We start from the raw sequence: 12,848 nt of genomic DNA, 5'->3' as shown, positions 1-12,848 counted from the left end.
GAAATGCTTTAACGAGGCAGAGTTAGACCACGCCCTCCAGACTGTATGCAAATAAGCCTGTACATATGCTTTCAAGCATATTCCCAATTGTTCTTTATGATAATAAGCAAACCAAAAAAAACAAACAACTGTCCTTAAATGTTTAACATTGAGATCTCTGTTCCTCACATGTGCAGTTGTATTATTCATTTCCTCAAATATCAATAGTGAAACATCTGGAAAAAGTACTCACCACACGCTTAAGGGGCCGGTTTTCAGCATGGAAAGGACTAATGCGCCCTCTGTACGTTCAGTGATCATAGCTTTTTTGCTATTTGTTTAAAAGCTTTCCGACACGAGTTGGGAAGCTCTATGCGTGTGGAAAGATCAGGTTGCAGACTTCATTTTTGGCAAAGTGTCTAGTCTGCCGTGTTTGGATTGACTTTTGCCGCTCCGATGCCGTGCTGCGCTCCTTCTTTGTGGCGGTGCTGGGGAGTCCGGTCGTCCGTGCGCTGCCGTTAGTGAGCCTTTTGCTCGTTCGTCGCAAGGCCGTATGGTGAACTGTCCGAGATTTTGTGCGTTTTCTTCCCGCCGCGGTTTTAATACAAAAACAATTTTGTTAGGTACTTTTTATAATCTTAGGTGCAAAATGTTGGCACTGGCGATGCTGCTTAAGACAAAAAGAAATTGAAGGAAATCAGGCTTTTTTGGTGTTTGTGAAAAGGATGGGCTAAACACGCCACAATGGGGAAGGATTCTAAGCCTTACCTAACCCTAAACTGTCAACCGTAAACCATTAACAGTACTCCGACGCTAACTGTAACTGGGCCTCTTCAAAGCCATGAGCTTAACCCGCCCCTAACCCAAGCTCTATCACCAAACCTTTCCATGCTTAAACGTTTCTAACCGCTAACTTTGGAAAGGTGGTTTAATTAGAAAGATTGGATTTGTGGAAAAGATATATTTGCTTTCAAAGGAAACAGCATCAGGCAACTTGGTATTTGTGAAGCCGATGGGTTCAGCACGCCACGATTGGAAAAAAGAGTAGTAATCAGATTCCATCCCGAAGCCTTACCCCTAACCTTGTAACGCAGCCCAAAGAATGTGTGCCAGGAACTTCTGGTGGCTGCAGCAGAAGGGGAAGTTGCGGACCCCCGTAGGTAAGCGGTGGGGGAGTTACAATCTTCAGCTTTTCTTTTCTTAACGCAAACAACATTGTTTCAAAGAAGCAACCTCGCGCCCCAGTCACTAAGACTGCTGGAAGGTTTGAGCTGCCGCCTCATTTGAATACCCATGATGCACCGAGAAACGCCCCGCCTTATTGTTAGTTTAATAAGACTTTAAAACAGCCCAATATTAAATAGTTCCAATCCCTTTGCAATTGTGTTTTGCATGTGTTAAAGGTTCCAATGATCAGGCAAGAGCTGGGTGGGATTAATTAAACACACCTTAACCTCGAGGAGCACTGCCTGTGGCCGGGCCGTTGCCCTGCGGCATGCTTGGGTATACTCTGGTTTCTCTTCAGACTGAATAAATCTTTCGCCTTTTACTAAAGATTTCCGTGGGGAGGAACGACCATGAGTCTTAATCAATTTTTTGATGCCTGGCATTTGCTGGGCTTCTTTGCTGTTGTTAACGATAGATCAAAAAGATTGCTTGCTTTAGTCGCAAGCTTCGTCCTGGCTAAGGGCTGCGTCGCACCAGAAGCGCAAAATATCCTGCCTGTGTCATGCTATGTACTGTTTGGGGTTGTAGAAATGCTTTAACGAGGCAGAGTAAGACCACGCCCTCCAGACTGTATGCAAATAAGCCTGCACATATGCTGTCAAGCATATTCCCAATTGTTCTTTATGATAATAAACAAACCAAAAAAAAAAAACAACTGTCCTTAAATGTTTAACATTGAGATCTCTGTTCCTCACATGTGCAGTTGTATTATTCATTTCCTCAAATATCAATAGTGAAACATCTGGAAAAAGTACTCACCACACGCTTAAGGGGCCGGTTTTCAGCATGGAAAGGACTAATGCGCCCTCCGTACGTTCAGTGATCATAGCTTTTTTGCTATTTGTTTAAAAGCTTTCCGACACGAGTTGGGAAGCTCTATGCGTGTGGAAAGATCAGGTTGCAGACTTCATTTTTGGCAAAGTGTCTAGTCTGCCGTGTTTGGATTGACTTTTGCCGCTCCGATGCCGTGCTGCGCTCCTTCTTTGTGGCGGTGCTGGGGAGTCCGGTCGTCCGTGCGCTGCCGTTAGTGAGCCTTTTGCTCGTTCGTCGCAAGGCCGTATGGTGAACTGTCCGAGATTTTGTGTGTTTTCTTCCCGCCGCGGTTTTAATACAAAAACAATTTTGTTAGGTACTTTTTATAATCTTAGGTGCAAAATGTTGGCACTGGCGATGCTGCTTAAGACAAAAAGAAATTGAAGGAAATCAGGCTTTTTTGGTGTTTGTGAAAAGGATGGGCTAAACACGCCACAATGGGGAAGGATTCTAAGCCTTACCTAACCCTAAACTGTCAACCGTAAACCATTAACAGTACTCCGACGCTAACTGTAACTGGGCCTCTTCAAAGCCATGAGCTTAACCCGCCCCTAACCCAAGCTCTATCACCAAACCTTTCCATGCTTAAACGTTTCTAACCGCTAACTTTGGAAAGGTGGTTTAATTAGAAAGATTGGATTTGTGGAAAAGATATATTTGCTTTCAAAGGAAACAGCATCAGGCAACTTGGTATTTGTGAAGCCGATGGGTTCAGCACGCCACGATTGGAAAAAAGAGTAGTAATCGGATTCCATCCCGAAGCCTTACCCCTAACCTTGTAACGCAGCCCAAAGAATGTGTGCCAGGAACTTCTGGTGGCTGCAGCAGAAGGGGAAGTTGCGGACCCCCGTAGGTAAGCGGTGGGGGAGTTACAATCTTCAGCTTTTCTTTTCTTAACGCAAACAACATTGTTTCAAAGAAGCAACCTCGCGCCCCGGTCACTAAGACTGCTGGAAGGTTTGTTTGAGCTGCCGCCTCATTTGAATACCCATGATGCACCGAGAAACGCCCCGCCTTATTGTTAGTTTAATAAGACTTTAAAACAGCCCAATATTAAATAGTTCCAATCCCTTTGCAATTGTGTTTTGCATGTGTTAAAGGTTCCAATGATCAGGCAAGAGCTGGGTGGGATTAATTAAACACACCTTAACCTCGAGGAGCACTGCCTGTGGCCGGGCCGTTGCCCTGCGGCATGCTTGGGTATACTCTGGTTTCTCTTCAGACCGAATAAATCTTTCGCCTTTTACTAAAGATTTCCGTGGGGAGGAACGACCATGAGTCTTAATCAATTTTTTGATGCCTGGCGTTTGCTGGGCTTCTTTGCTGTTGTTAACGATAGATCAAAAAGATTGCTTGCTTTAGTCGCAAGCTTCGTCCTGGCTAAGGGCTGCGTCACATCCAGAAGTGCAAAATATCCTGCCTGTGTCATGCTATGTACTGTTTGGGGTTGTAGAAATGCTTTAACGAGGCAGAGTTAGACCATGCCCTCCAGACTGTATGCAAATAAGCCTGTACATATGCTGTCAAGCATATTCCCAATTGTTCTTTATGATAATAAACAAACCAAAAAAAAAAAACAACTGTCCTTAAATGTTTAACATTGAGATCTCTGTTCCTCACATGTGCAGTTGTATTATTCATTTCCTCAAATATCAATAGTGAAACATCTGGAAAAAGTACTCACCACACGCTTAAGGGGCCGGTTTTCAGCATGGAAAGGACTAATGCGCCCTTTGTACGTTCAGTGATCATAGCTTTTTTGCTATTTGTTTAAAAGCTTTCCGACACGAGTTGGGAAGCTCTATGCGTGTGGAAAGATCAGGTTGCAGACTTCATTTTTGGCAAAGTGTCTAGTCTGCCGTGTTTGGATTGACTTTTGCCGCTCCGATGCCGTGCTGCGCTCCTTCTTTGTGGCGGTGCTGGGGAGTCCGGTCGTCCGTGCGCTGCCGTTAGTGAGCCTTTTGCTCGTTCGTCGCAAGGCCGTATGGTGAACTGTCCGAGATTTTGTGCGTTTTCTTCCCGCCGCGGTTTTAATACAAAAACAATTTTGTTAGGTACTTTTTATAATCTTAGGTGCAAAATGTTGGCACTGGCGATGCTGCTTAAGACAAAAAGAAATTGAAGGAAATCAGGCTTTTTTGGTGTTTGTGAAAAGGATGGGCTAAACACGCCACAATGGGGAAGGATTCTAAGCCTTACCTAACCCTAAACTGTCAACCGTAAACCATTAACAGTACTCCGACGCTAACTGTAACTGGGCCTCTTCAAAGCCATGAGCTTAACCCGCCCCTAACCCAAGCTCTATCACCAAACCTTTCCATGCTTAAACGTTTCTAACCGCTAACTTTGGAAAGGTACACTGATCCTCTGGCCTTAGGGCTGGGAAAGCAATGGAGCCTGAGGTGCTGATTTGCCCCAGCAGAAATGCTGGAGTCATCGTGTGCGGTATTGTACGCCACTACAAACATTGATTGCACGATCTCACTGGCGGCCTTCCTGCACTACCTTTTCCCCTCGTACCATTAGGTCCTGGGATTAAGATGATTTATTTTTTAACCTGGCAGGCCAGCAATGGTCTGTCCCTAAATTATTTTTCTTTAATTTATACATCACTTCGTTTTCACGCGTGCCTATTAATTTCCCCTTATCCGATTTCACGTTTTTTTGAATTCACGGCAAGCCCCTCACTATGATTTGGCACACGTTTTTGTCACCGTTGTTTTGGACACCGTTTTCTTTTTAGAGGCAGTGAATCCTGGACTTTGCTGGAGGAGGATTGGGAGCCTTCTAGCCACTTTTTCTCTTCAAAGACGACCAGCAAGGAGTCTCACCCCGAAGGTGAGATCCGACCCTCCCATGGGGGGGATTTGTCTGGGGTCCTGTGAGGGACCTCAGTATCGTAGTCTTGCTTCTGCTGCCTTTGGCACAGTTGCGGCACGCAGGAGCACGTACCTCGGGCTCCACAAAAAAAAAAACAAAAAAAAAAAAAAACAATTAGACAGGAGATCTTGGCCAGGAGGTCCTGGTGTCTGGCGGAGTATGGCCCTCGGCCTCCCAGCATCGGCCCCTTAAGTGGGGTCTTAAGCCGGGTGCTGCTATTGGAGGGCCCGTCGGCGCTGACACCAGGAACGAGGAGGGATCATGGCGGACGTCTTTGGAGAGCCTCAAGTGGCAAACACAGTTCGGCTGGTGATTGTGGATCAGAAGAAACGAGAGGAAAGCACTCTTCAGTTCATCGTGGAGAAGATAGTGGTAGAGTTGTTGGAGCTTCCAACGGAGGAAATTTTTTGTCTTCAAGATTACCCCAGTCAAGGTATTTATGACTGTACAATGAAACAATTTGGCGCTGTATCCTTTTTGGTGGATAACTTCTTTAAGAAGGCGGATGACCCATCGTTGAAAGGGATTTTGTGCTACCAGACGGCTAGGTATTACAATTCACATGTACAATCCGTTTGTGCCAGATGAAGTACTGCATGCCTTTCTCAGAAGGTATGCGGTAGATATCACTGGGCCGGAAAAATTGACCAATCCCTTGGGGATTTATAATGGAAAGCGGAAGTTTTGGGTCGTGCTACGGGCAGACCCTAGAGGAAATGGAGGAGTTATGCATCCCCCCCAGAATTTTTCTGGGGGGGGTAGGGGCTACCTTTTCTACTCTGGGCAACCCTTTTATTGTAAAAAATGTGATGCTATTGGATATTTAGAGAAGGAATGCAAGATAGAAACCCCGATTATTAGATGTAGGGTCTGCAATAAAGAAGGGCATAAGGCGGCTGAATGCAAGGAGCCACGGAAATGTGATTTGTGTGAGGCCATTTTGAATGGAATTGCCCGATGGTGTTAAAGAGTAGACATTTAATGAATACCAGTGATAAAGCACCAGGTTCCCGGGGTAGGCCTGTGTCCGGAGTATCTGTCGGTAGCGTACTGGAAGGTCAAGTGGCTCCTGTGAAGTCTTACAGCGAGGTGCTGGAAGATGGGCTGGTGAGAGCAGAGGCTAAAGAGAGTGAGTGCTCCCCCGGAAGTGAAGGAGCCTATGACCCTGCAGGAGGTTATGCCTCCTGTAGTCAGTCAAAAGGTCTCTGGAACTGAAGAGGTATCAGTAATACCAGACATCGGGAGACTGGAGCAGGAGCCTGGACTGGATGTTGCAGAATCAGTAGAGGATATAGTGATGGAAGGAAGGTAGCTCCGGAGCCTCCATACATTTATGATAGTAGCAGAAGTGATAGTGGAGCCTTTCCGGTTTCTATCATTTCGGAAGATCTGAGTTTTGCTAGAAGAGTGGCGGATGCTGCTAGGAGTGTGACTGATGTAGAGACCAGCAAATCATCCGAAAAAAAGCTAGGACTGGGACTTGAGAGCATGTGATGAGGTTATTTTTTTCCTCTGATGTTACTGACAGTATCATCACTTAATGTTCATAATATCAAGAGTGATGCCCGAAGGGTGATGGTATTTCAGGCATTGACAGCATTAAATGCTGATATTTATTGTTTACAAGAATGTCATCTTACCGAACAATCGAAAAACGATTATTGGTCAGTAGGACCATCGGTGTTTTCAGTGAGCGGGAGAAGGCGCTGTGGGGTGGCGGTATTATTTAGGAGTTTTGATTTTCAAATTATTAGGGTGGAGGAAATAGAGTGTGGTAGGGCGGTGGTGTTTAGATATGGGGGTGGGATTTTTAAAATCATTAATGTCTATGCTCTGGTGGGGAGTGTGGAGAGGGTTGGTTTTTTTAAAAAAAAAAAAAAAATTAAGTTATTTATACCAGGGAGGGAATTTTTGGTTTTGGTGGGGGATTTTAATTGTATAATAAGAAGGGAAGACAGACTGAGTGGAAGCCATGGTGCGAGTTTGGATGGTTCGAGTAGAGAGTTGGTGCAAATGGTTGAAGATTTTAGGTTGATTGATTCGGTGGTGTTGAATAAGTTGTCTGATTCCTTTTTTTCTTTTTTTAGCGAGGATGGAAAAGTAAGATCGAGAATTGATTATATTTTTTTTCCCCAAAGGATGACAGGTGTTAAGATGAAAGGGGCGAGTATGGTGTTCACGGATCATGTGTGTCTTATGTGTACGGTGGATGTAGTAAGTTCGGCCGTGGTCAGTGGAAATTGAACGCATCTTTGTTAGAGAATGAGTGGGTGGTGAAGTGTTTTTCAGATTTTGTTGAAAGATTAAGGAGAAAGAAAAGGTGTTTTGGTAGTATGGTGTGTTGGTGGGAGTTTGTTAAAGTGGAAGAGTTTTTTTTTTTTTTTTTTTTTTGGGAGAATGGGTAAATGTGTGGCAAGGAAGGAAAGAAGTGAATGGAATGTATGGCAGAAACGATTTGAATTTTTACACAGTAAGAGAGTGGGGGTGGGATGTGAAAGAGGAATTGATGGATGCAAGGGAGAAACTGAATGATTTTATGGAGAGGAAAGGGAAGAAAATAATGTATAAAAGTAAGGTAAGAGTGATGGAGGACGATGAAAAACGCACAAGATTTTTTTTCAAAAAAGTGTATGGAAGGAAAGAAATGATGGAGGAGGTGTTGGATAAGAATGGAAGAGGTGTTGGATAAGAATGGAAGAGGTGTGGGAGGTGCTGAAATGATGAAAGTTGTGGTGGATTTTTATCGAGATCTGTATGCAGAGAAAGGGAGGGATGTGTTGGTGGAATGAGAGATTTTGAATGGGATAGAGGTTATGGTAGATAGAATGGATGGATTGGATTTAGAAAGAGAAATAGAGAAGGTTGAGGTTGAAGGAGTTGTGAAGAGTATGAAGAAGGGGAAGACGCCTGGTTGCGATGGTTTGCCTGTTGAGTTTTTTTGTAAATTTTGGGATGTAATTGGTGAGGATTTTGTGGGTGTGTGCAAGGAGGTGTTAAGGGAGAATAAATTGGCTGATTCTATTAAAGAGGGTGTGATTGTATTACTGTTTAAGAAAGGAATGAAAAAGGATTTGAAAGATTGGAGACCTATCACTTTATTAAATGTAGATTATAAAATAATTGCGAAGGTTTTGGCAAATAGATTACGGGAGATTATAGAGAGAATGGTGGGTGAGGAGCAAGTGTGTGCAGTGCCTGGGAGATAGATTGGGCATAGTTTGATTGTTTTAAGAGATGTGCTGTGGTTTTGTATGGAAAGAAAGCTGGAGGTGGCAGTGGCATCAACTGATTTTGAGAAGGCGTACGATAGGGTAGCGCATGGTTTTTTGTTTAAAGTGTTACGGCATTTGGGTGTACCAAGGAGAATGTACGAAGGGATTGGAAGTAGAGTGTTAGTTAATGGGTGCTTGTCAGAAAGGTTTTGGATTAGATCAGGTGTAAGGCAGGGATGTCTGTTGTCGCCTATTTTGTTTATTTGTGCGATTGAGCCGTTGTTAAGAATGATTAGGAAGGAGAAAGTGGTGAGAGGAGTTGACGTGCCTGGGAGTAACGGAAGAGTTTTAAAAGTATTGGGTTATATGGATGATGTGACTGTGGTTTGTAGGACGCAGGCGGGATTGAGAAGGGTGAAGTTGTTGGTGGAGTGTTTTTGTGCTGGAAGTGGGTTTTGTGTGAATTGGCAGAAGTGTATGTGTAAGGCTTTTGGCGGGTGGAGAGAGTTAGAATTGTGTGGTTGGCCGGTAACGGGAAGTGCGATTGAAGTTTTGGGCTTGAGGTTTGATGAAAAGTTGGATGGGAGTGAGAGTTGGGAGAAAGTAGCGGGGAGGGTGGGACAAAAATTAGGTTTTTGGTCTATGAGGACTTTGTCATTCACGGGAAGAGTGTTGGTTGTGAAAGCTGTGATTCTCCCATTATTGTTGTATTTGAATGCTGTGTTTCCGATAAATGATAGAGTGTTGCGTAAGTTTGTTAGGCGGTTTTTATTTTTTTGGAATTCACGAATGGAAAAATTGAAGAGAGAAGGTGTGTTTGAAGAGAGAGAATGGGGGTATGGATATGCCTGATGTGGAACGGTTTTTGAACGTGCAGTAAATAAGAATGTATGTTCGATTGAGTAAGAAGGAGACGATGGTAGGATGTATGATGAGGTACGTGGCAGATGGGTTGTTACGGAAGTATGGATTGTATGAGATAGATAGAAACCTGTATGTTTTAGTGTACGATGGTTCTATGAAAGGATAGAGAAAGGTTTGAAAAAATATGAATTGGGGAAGGGGAGTGTAGGTATGTGGGGTGAAAGAAGACGGGTGATGCAGATGATTAGAGAACAGGAGTTGATGGTGCGAATAGGTGGGTTATCTGAAGGTCAGAGCAAGTGGGTGTGGAAGATGTTAATGGACACAGAAATTGTGAATAGGCAGAAGGATGTTGGATGGATGGCGGTGCATGGATGTTTGCTGACGACAGAGTTTGAGAGTGAGGAAATTATGTGTCAGAGAGGTGTCCGAGAGATAGATGTGGTGCGGTGGAAAATGTGGTGCATGTTTTTTGGAGTTGTGAGTATGCAGTAAGAGTGTGGTATAAGATGGGTAGAATGAATGAATTGGTGGGCGTGAATGATTTGAGGTTTGAAGGGGTGTTTTATGGTTTATGTGGGTTGAACAAGAGAGAAATGAGTTTGTTTTGGATGGTGATAAATTGCGTGAGAGAATCTTTGTGGGATGTTAGGAATGTGTTGATTTTTAAGAAAGCTGATGTTGATGTGGAAGGATGCGTGGACGGATGTATGTATATTTTTTGAGAGATTTGAAGAGAATGGGTGAGGTTGATGCGGAAGGGCTATGGAAGGTTAAGAAGTGGAAGAAATGGTGTGTGGGTTAAGTGTTGAGGGGTTTTGGGGGGTTAATGTTGGTGTGGTATGGGTAAAGTTTTGTTTTGGGTTGATTATGGGAGGGCATGCTGGTTTGTGTGGGAGGTGGGTGGTTATGTGTTTTATATTTTGTGTCTTGTTTTTCTAGGGAGAGAGTGAGGGAGAGTAATAGGGACAGTATTGTAGGGATAGTGTTAGGGCTTAGTGGGTGTGGTGAAGGTTAGAGATAGGGTTTAGGTGTGAGGGTGAGTTGTAGGGTGGTGGTTTTAGGGTTTGGTTAGGGATAGTGTTTTTCTGTGCATTTTGTTTTTTCTTGAATGTGAATATTGCAGTTATTGGTATGTATATATGTAAATATTTTTAATCTATTTTTTCACTTTGGGTGTGTAAAAAGAAAATTACCATGAGGATGTTGTTTATTGCCATCCAGTATTTCATCTTGTGGGTGTGCATTTGACTGAGTGCTATGCGGGAGAAAAAAAAAGTGGGGTCTTAAGCCGGGTTCTGCTATTGGGGGTCCTGTCAGAGCTGGCATCAGGAATGGGAAGTGATCGACAGGATGGCGATACTGAATTTCCCAAATACGGTGCGGATGTGCATTGAAGACGAGGAGCGTCGCAGGTTCATTTCGTTACAAGAAGTGCAGGTGGAGATCATTGAAGGTTTGTTGAAGATGCCCCGGGAAGATATTTTTTTTGTTTGCAAGACGTTGGTTATAGAGGTTTTTTGATATTACCTTCACGACGGTTTGGGGTGCGCGGAATATCATGGAACGCTGTATGTCGCATGCGGATCATCCTTTGTTGCGAGGAATTGTTTTCCGGCCGTCGGTTGCAATAAGAAAAGTTTGTATTACGGTGCATGTTTATATTCCGTTTGTGCCGGATGAGGCTATCTGCACATTTCTTAGTCGGTATGCATCAAATGTGGAGAATCCTGAGTATGTGCGAAACCCTTTTGGTGTTTATAATGGACGGCGGAGGTTTTGGGTGACCTTAAAACCCGATGAGAAAGGCTTTGGAGGCATGATGCATCCGCCACAAAATTTTTCTATAGGGGGGAATCAGGGGTATCTCTTTTACCCGAATAGTCCTATGTATTGCCGTAAGTGTTTCCGCTTTGGGCACACTAGTGATCATTGTATTGAGGAGCAGAAATTTTGCAGGAATTATGGTCAAAAGGGACATGTGGCCTTTGAGTGTCCTAAGCCCCGTAAATGTGATTTATGCGGAGACGTGGGTCTCTGTGCTGAAGGAACAGAGGAAGATGGCAGCTGATAGAAAGATGGCAGCTGATAAGAGGATGGAAGCCAATAGAAAAGCCCAAGCGGATAGGTTAGTGGGACAAGGAGCTCCTGTGTCCGGAGTATCTGTCTGGCCGTCGCCTGAGGAAAGGCCCTTGGTTCCTGTAGTGAGTAGTAAGTTAGGTGATGACATTATAGTGGGTCCGGTGCACAGTGGACCTACCGTGGATGGTTGTGTACCTTTGAAATCTAAAGGGGAAACCGTGGAGCAGGTAGAAGTTTCATTGGCGGAGGCACAGAAGGATCCCTTGGACACCGAGGAGAAGGTGTCAGAAGTACTGGACACTGGGAGTATGGAACAGGAACCAGGGAGGGCGGAATTGGCATCTGTAGAAGATGTGATGATGGATACAGGGGAAGGTGGGAGTGTGGAGAAAAGAGTTCGAGAGGAGGAGAGTGGTTCCCTGTCAGATTCCCCCCGGGTATGCGAGTTGGTGGAGAACGAAGGGAGTTTTTCCCCGCTCTCAGTGTGCCCCGAAGACTTGTGTTCGCAAAGTGGCGTTTTTAGCCGACGGGTCGCGGAGCCCGTGAAGAGTTTGTCGGGATTATTGGAGGAGACACCAGTGGAGAAAGGGGCGAAGAAATTTCGATCTGGGACGTGATGTCTGTGGTGGTGAGGGTGCTGATGATTTTTAGCTATGAGGTCCCTCTGTGTTGCGTACCTTAATGTGAGAAGCATTAAAGGGGTGGCAAGGCGAGTGGTGGTTTTTCAGACTCTGGCTGCACAGAAGGCAGATGTTTTTTGTCTGCAAGAGTAATTTGTCTGAGCCAGTAAAGAGTCAGACTTGGACCTTGGGTCCTTCTGTATTCTCCTTTTGTGCTAGAAGAAACTGTGGGGTAGAGGTTCTGTTTCAGAACTTCAACTTTCATGTAGTTAGGGTGGTTGAGATAGAGTGTGGAAGGGTGGTGGTGGTCTTTTATGTATGGGGGGTTGGATTTAAGTTGATTAACGTATACGCACCTGTTGATAGGAAGGAGAGGATAACTTTATTTCAACATATTAAATTGTGGTTACCGGGGAGGGAATTTTTGTTTTTGGTGGGTGATTTCAATTGTGTGATTAAAAATGAGGATAGGGTGGGTGGTAGAAGAGGTGCTAATATGGATGGGTCTAGTAGAGAGTTGGTGAGCATGGTGGAAGATTTTGGCCTGATCGATTCAGTTATGTTTAATAAGTCGTCTGAGAAGTTTTTTTTCCTTTTTTAGTGAAGAGGGGAGTGTGTGTTCGAGAATTGATTTTATTTTCTTTTCGAAAAATATGAAAGGGGTGGAGATGACAGATGTGCTGCCTTTTACTGATCATGTTTGTGTATTGTGTACGGTGGAGTTTGTGGTGGAAGTTGTGATAGGACGTGGTCAATGGAAATTAAATGTGTTGTTGATGGATGATGAATGGGTGGCCAAGTGTTTTGAGAGATTCTTCCTGGGACTGCAGAGAAAGAAACGTTTTATGACGATTGGTAAGTGGTGGGAGTTTGTCAAGGTACAAGTGAAGCTGTTTTTTGTGAGAATAGGGAAAGCAGGGGCTAAGAATGAAAGGAAAGAATGGATGTTATGGCAAAAGCGATTGGAGTATTTGAGGAAACTGAGGGGGTTTGGTTTAGATATGAAGAATGATTTGATTGAAGCAAGACAACAAGTGAATCAGTGTGTGGAGAGGAAAGGTAAGAAAATAATGTTTCAGGCGAGGTTGAAAGTATTAGGGGAAGATGAGAAATGTACAAGATTTTTTTTCAAGAAAGCGTTTGGTTGTAAGAGTTTGATGGAAAGTGTGTT

The 12,848-nt window shown here is 44.1% G+C and overlaps 2 non-coding genes across 2 annotated transcripts; both read left to right on the top strand.

The window, feature by feature from the left end:
* The first annotated feature begins 1,484 nt into the window (after positions 1-1,484).
* LOC128488110 (U5 spliceosomal RNA) lies at positions 1,485-1,599 on the top strand. The gene has a single exon (XR_008353547.1). It is a non-coding gene; the product is annotated as a U5 spliceosomal RNA (small nuclear RNA).
* A 1,622-nt stretch (positions 1,600-3,221) lies between these two features.
* Positions 3,222-3,336, top strand: LOC128487888 (U5 spliceosomal RNA). Its single transcript, XR_008353334.1, has one exon. It is a non-coding gene; the product is annotated as a U5 spliceosomal RNA (small nuclear RNA).
* Positions 3,337-12,848: the final 9,512 nt, after the last annotated feature.

This window comes from Spea bombifrons, chromosome 3 (genome assembly GCF_027358695.1).
Source record: "Spea bombifrons isolate aSpeBom1 chromosome 3, aSpeBom1.2.pri, whole genome shotgun sequence".
NCBI classification, from domain to species: Eukaryota; Metazoa; Chordata; class Amphibia; order Anura; family Pelobatidae; genus Spea; species Spea bombifrons.
This window is presented reverse-complemented; position numbering and strand designations above follow the sequence as displayed.